Genomic DNA, 6,549 nt, shown 5'->3' with positions numbered 1-6,549 from the left:
ACCCCCCCAAAAGTGAACCGCCCCGAGCCGTACCGTGCCGTACCATGCAGTGGAAAAGCGCCATTATTTTGTGAGATTCACCTTATCAGGCCAAAGGGAGGTGACCAAAAGAAGCAATTTGACCAACATGGTTATCAGATTCGTTAGTTTACCCATAACCTATCAAAATAGTTAGACTTTCCTGTTCTCGTATCTAACTCACACCTACATTACAATGGCCTCCCCATCACTGAATTCTTACATTCTCTCCTCTAGATCCATACAAACCAGTTGCATTGTGGAGTCCATGAACAGAAGCCCTCCAATTAATTCCTCAACCCCAAATTTTTCAACAGTTGAGTGAATTTTTCATACAGTTGAGTGAATTCCAGAGGTGCTTCAAGAGGAACACATGTCCTCGACTATGCTGACATTTGAATGCATTTCTAGGAACCCTGTGGGTTTGAGGTGTCTTTGCCGGATCATGGTGGGCCATTGTGAGTCCTTCTCAACTTCCTGTCAGTAACTGTCTGAGGGATGCAAGTACTAACTTGGAATGTGGCAAGTCCTTGTGAACTATTTCCTTTTCTTTTTCAACCACTGTTTGTTGCTTTATAAAGTTCCTTTTTCTAACCTTTAAACTGATGGGTTACTGACCCTGTGCAATGGTAAATATACCCTAGGAACAATGTCATTCTACAAAATGGGCATTTTGGGAATCCGCTGCCAAACAACCCATTGTCAATCTACGAAATATTAATTTCTAGCAACTTTACTTGCTATAGCCAAGCAGCTAAACCTCATTCTAAACTCATCTGGAGAGACGTGGGTTCATATTTGCAGAGTTATACCAATTTTGCAGGGACTCAAACAAGAACTCCCATAAGGATATTTGCTGTCATTAACTGAGCTCATGGCGGTTTAGCGCAGACCAATTAAGACTCATATTTGCTTATACAGTTGTTAAGTTTCTCCAAGGACCATTGTGATTGGGGCCATACATCCCATTGTTTTCCGATAATTAATGATACTTTGGTTTACTTTGGACTATACGGGGACATGAGTATAAGACAGCTAAAAGAATGGGAGAGATATATAGTAAGCCACAATTCAAACACACAAGGCTCTGATGACAAATGACTAACTTCAGAAGGTCAAAATAAAAGTCAACACGAGAGAGCAGCTTCACTCCTGAATCCCATCCAAAGCTCCATTGAGGAATAAGTTCGAGGGAAGAGTTTTAAGAGAAAGTTGGATTATTGAATCCAAGGGGGAAGTGGAATTGACTCCATCTGTCGAGAGGGTCTTCCAGCTGAGTTTACCCCACATGCTGGATGCTGGCTCAGGGAGCTCTCTCACACTTCCTCCCGCAGTCCTCGACATGATCCTCGAAGGGGGAAGTGTACCAAAAGGCATAGCCTCTATCTAAGGGTCTTTGTCCCTATAGGGGGGCGAACAGTGGGATCCTACAGCGAAGGAAACAAATGCCCCCTCCTTCAACAACAGCAGGAGGAGAAAGAAAGCACATTACATGCTTGAAAATCAGCCCGCTGCCATTATTTTATTTACCAAACCAGTGGGGGGATACTGTCGCTTTCAGACGTGCTCTTTAGGTCGTGAGTCGCGAGATGGGCGGATGAGATTTTCCTTGGCTCACATAACGGATTTTATGAATGCACCTGCGATTGTGGCTCCCTGCATTGTTGTGGTGTTTTGTTGAGTGTCACATTTCGGTAATGGAAATGAGGCAATAAAACAAAAGGGAAGTTGGTATCAGTTTCACCTGTACACAAAAGTGTGCCACAAGCATGGTATCCAAAGGAAAGTTGGTTTACTCAAAGCACAGATAAGAAAAACTTGCTAGCTGCTCGATTACCAGACTAGCCATTCATAAATTACGGCAAACATGTAAATATACAATAATAGATTTCAAAACAACTGTAGACACGCCTCTACAGTAATACTACTGCACATGTATACTTGGCAAAGTTGAGTAACAGTAGATGTTTAACTTGATTTTTTCCTCCTCTTTTTCTCTCCCTATTTTTTTTCCAGTATTTTTTTCTACCCAAGCATGGCGGTGATAATTGGATTGTGTGGACACCTGTATGAGTGCAATATATCCAGGGGATTAGAGAACAGGATGGGTGAGTCAACTCAAATCATTGTCACGTTAACCCGTACAACTGGCAGCCGCCGCCCCCTACTACTCACTAAAATAAGGTCCCAGTGGCCACAGAACCTGCCCAACTTCTGTACAACCTCTAGAGCCACAGATATACAGGTGAGTTTCTAAAGCTGGTGCATTAAATAGGTGGTTCTCAACTGGTTTTGCTTCAAAAGCCACAGTTCCAACATTGCTTATCGTGCAAAAGTAAACTGTTGATTTCTACATTCTCAGAAAAAGGGGTACAACAGCTTGTCCCTGGTCCCAGCACCTTTATTAAGGTTCATAGTAGTACTTGAAGGGTACATATTACGTCTAAGGAACTAATATGCACGTTTTTGTGGTAAATAAGGTACAAAGTTGCCCTTTTAAGTGTTCTTCTCCAGTGACAATCTGTTTTTCCACTAAAGGTACACATTTTGCTTTTTTTATTTTCTTTTTCTGACAGTGTAAATGTCACATGAATTTAGATTTCATCATACAGATTGCAGCATATCATCCTCTACACAACAAATTGTGGTCAGCACAAACCATATATTTATCCTGATTTTAACCTATTTTTAATTTAGTATGGGTTGTATTTTCATGCTGGCATTAGGGTCAATGACATGACTAAATGTGTTTGTTCTATCTATATAAAAAAAGTACATTAAACATGCAATTCATAAAATAAAATAAAATAAAACATTATTGAAATACCTTATTAAGTAGTTTGGCATAATCATGTATTATTATTTCTTAGAAAAGAAGTGAACCAACATGCAGAAACAACAACAACAACAACATTAATCAGGAAGTTATATAATAGAAATAAGCCCTTCACAAATCTCTTACTTTTTTACCTTGAAAAATATAATTTAAAACATTTTGAAAATAATGACTAATATTGGTGCACTGTGTGTATTCAAGATGTAAAGAAAATGTTATTACTTTGTATTTGATGGTTGCACTACATGACATTTTAGCGTCATTAGAATGTAATGTTTTCTTGCAAATAGTATAATTTTGATTAAAATAGAATGACATGAAACCAAAATGAATACAAGTACATTTGAAAGAACATGGCACATGCATTTTAAACTAGATTTTAAAAACGTTTTCTTTATCATGGACACTGTTGTACGCCATTGATCCATTACTGACTCAGTAACCTCACAAATGACAACAACAAAAGATACAACAACAAAAGATAAGGAAAGTGTTTTCTCTTATCAAAATGTTTAATTTGTTCTAACCACACACAATTACATAGTTAGATGCATTTTATTATTTGCATTTAGAATTGTTTTCCCTTTCTGTCTGCCATCACAACACACTTGTGACCCATTTTAAAGTCCCAACCATCCAGTTGGGAGCCACTGCTGTAGATAAGCCGGTAGATGAGCTTTTACGCAAGATTAACTTTTATCTATTAAGAGTAAGTATAAGGAATATTGTATCCTTTAGTGTTTGATATCACATTCGGTCTTGGTGCACGAAGGATAAATGTCGGACACTACTGCCAACAGGCCTTGTATAAGCTCGTCAGGGCGGCCATCGTTAGCAGGAGTTTGTAAACAGAGCATAGAGTGTGTGGAAGGGGGGCAGAGGTGCAGAAAGACGAGACGGCAATAGTGAAACTCAAGCTGGTCGGAGCAGGGGAAGGAGGGGGCGCTTGTTTGATGAGCGATGGGTCGACGGTCCCATCAGAAAGCACTGCCACGGCAACTGCGCAGATTCACTAGGTGTCGTCTAGGCAGGTAATTCATCAGCCCATGCCGGGGCTGGGCCTCCGAAAACTTCCCATGGTCACTTCTGAGTGCGAATACGTAATGAGCTGGAGGGCTCCACATTTGCCACAGCTGATTAGACGAGAACAATGAGCCCAAACAGAACTGGCAGTCCTCACAATGGGGACTGGAAAGCCTCAAGGCGTTGCCCCCATATTTCTAGAGGAGGAAGAGAGAGAGAAAAGTGATCAAAACTGTAGTTTATAACTGTCCTCTCTCTTTTGGATGGCTGTTGTACATGTACAATACTTTGTCACTAGATTTCCGAGAGTGTGTATGTGTGGTAAAGTTGTGCTCAAAGCCTAAAGAATGATGGGAAACAGTGATTTGTAATATTTGAATATATGTATGTATATATATATATATATATATATAAAATATTTTTCAGAGCCTAATTGTAAAAATATAATTTTATCAAAACTTTAATAGTATATCAATGATAAAATAACATTGATTTGAATTTATAAAATGTATATTTACATATTTTATATTGGTATAGAAATAACATTATTTGAAGTAAATGTTAGTGTGAGACCATGTAAAACTTCTTACCGTCATACTAGGGTGTTGTGGGTTGTTGCTAGGTCATTGCTTATGTGGTTGCTAAGGTGTTATGAGTGGTTATTACTGCAGTTGCTGGGGTGTTTTGACTGTTTGCTCAGAGTTTGACCAGTTTTGGGTATCGGCGGTTATTTACTAGCCCAAGTCAAAAGAACCCACCGCAAGGTTTCTAGATATAGAATTCTTCACCGCTAGATGAAAATTAACTCAGCAAGCCGATTGATGTGACATATCATTCACGTCTGTTGCAGGATGAGTTAAGTTGAAGATGGAAACTTGTGCAGTATGTGTTGCTATATGCATACTTTAGCAAACTCCAGTGATAACAGAATAAAAATGGCTCGACTGTCATTTAGTTCCTATGAAATTATTAAATTATTTTCTCACTGATTATTTGTGTGCAATATTAACATACTGTTTATAGCTACACTGAAATTAACAGTCCTTTTCTGACCAACCACAAATGTGGTAATCTTAACTAAGCAATTTGGCCTGGAAAGAGATCAACGTCATTAGCGTCTTTTGTTTGACAAAGAGGAACTGGCTTGTGGAGAGCGTTCAATCTCCGCAGCAGGCGTATCTCTTTGAACACGCTCTATGAAATGAGTTTCTCTATCAGTTGGAGGCCGTTTCGCTCTCCACTTTAAAAATAGAGATGATGGGAGGGAAGCCCTTGGAATATTTATTGGGAGGAGGGAATAAATCCACAATCCACCGATAATTTTCCCTTCTCGGTCACATGTTCTCCCCGGCCATGACTGTTTTTTTGTGTTTTTTTTCCCAATTACTTAACGGTATTTACATATTATTTTAATGTAGTGCGGCAGATACGCGCCGTGCCGCAGCCCAGCAATGAGGCGCTGAAAGAATTCACGCTTAATTGTATTTCATAAATCATATTGGGAGCCCCTTCAGAATAAGCTCCCTGTAACAAAATGATAAAATGGCCAATTATGAGAAAATTCCAGGCTCTGTAATTTACTAAACACACTCGAGAGAGTCTTTTGAGGGGAAAGATAGACTCCCTGTTGAATTGTTTTGCTTTAGAGTGGCTTTATGCTATATTACTAAATAAATGATAATTGTTTGTGATTATTTGTGCTTGTTTTGGACAGATCTTTACACACACAGCATCCGTCACTTTGACCAACACTTTGACCCCCCCTGCCATCAGGGAGATTGAACCCAAACTAGTGTTTGCAGTCTAAACTGTAGCCTTTTAAACGCAAATACCTGAGGTGATAGGTAGAGATAGCAGCTCCATCACTTTTAGAGCTGCTCAAATTCCTAATCACAGTATTTGTTTTAGCTTTTGCAGGTTCTGTCCAAACCTGTGGGCTGAATTCTCCTGATTCGTCGTCTCGCGGAGGACCAGATCTGGGGACATTGGTGTCAGCAAACTTCGAGCATCAACTTTGACCTCTCAGTATATTCATATGCTGGACGCATGCTAAAATGATTATGTATATGTAATTTACTAATGTCACTGCATTCTGCATGACTCATTTCACCAAAAGAAACTCCTATCCATTTATGATAAAAAAATATTTTAATGCAAGATAACTGATTGCCTTTAAAAATGATTAGTAATGTCTCTCTTTGATGCCGTACTTTTTTTTTATGTTTGACAAATCAATGTAAGATATCATTTTAAAATGTTTGTCGATTGCTTTATTTGGTTTTTGAGATAGATTTAATGCATTTTAAATGTTTATCTAAAAATAAAAAAATATAGTTTTATAATGAAGCTTCAGTCAAATTGCCCAAGTTAAAAGAACTTAAGTACACTACTCCAGTTTTAAACCACTGTAAACAGAATATAAAAACAAAATACTACACAACAAAACGTTTACAGAGCAAAGTTGAAGACACAGAAGCTTCTAATTACATATTTTGCAACAAAAAAGACAGAGGGACTCTAATGAGTCATTGAATCATTTATTTGAATTGATTAATTGAAATGAAACAACCAAATTAACTGATTCACTAAAATTAGCTGCACTTTTAAGCCAGTTTAAGAGAGTCTTTGATTAGCTCATGTGTCTGTGAAGCTTTGCATGTGATAAAAGATGC

General features: G+C 38.4%; 1 protein-coding gene across 4 annotated transcripts in view; it reads left to right on the top strand.

Moving 5' to 3' along the window:
• The window catches only part of LOC107655276 (transcription factor Sox-2-like), a 61,063-nt gene extending 55,042 nt beyond the window's left edge, over positions 1 to 6,021 (top strand). For 2 of the 4 annotated variants that reach the window (XR_001630417.1, XR_001630415.1), the window contains 2 exons: positions 256 to 334; positions 430 to 534. The gene's annotated coding sequence lies outside the window, so the exon portion shown is untranslated. Of the gene's footprint in view, positions 1 to 255; positions 335 to 429; positions 535 to 2,034; positions 2,127 to 5,785 lie in introns of those variants that run through there. The other 2 variants (XR_001630416.1, XR_001630418.1) reach the window with 2 other exon arrangements.
• Positions 6,022 to 6,549: the final 528 nt, after the last annotated feature.

This window comes from Sinocyclocheilus anshuiensis, unplaced genomic scaffold (genome assembly GCF_001515605.1).
Source record: "Sinocyclocheilus anshuiensis isolate Anshui unplaced genomic scaffold, SAMN03320099.WGS_v1.1 scaffold988, whole genome shotgun sequence".
NCBI classification, from domain to species: domain Eukaryota; kingdom Metazoa; phylum Chordata; class Actinopteri; order Cypriniformes; family Cyprinidae; genus Sinocyclocheilus; species Sinocyclocheilus anshuiensis.
The sequence above is the reverse complement of the archived record's forward strand: the minus strand, read 5'-3'. Positions and strand labels throughout refer to the sequence as shown.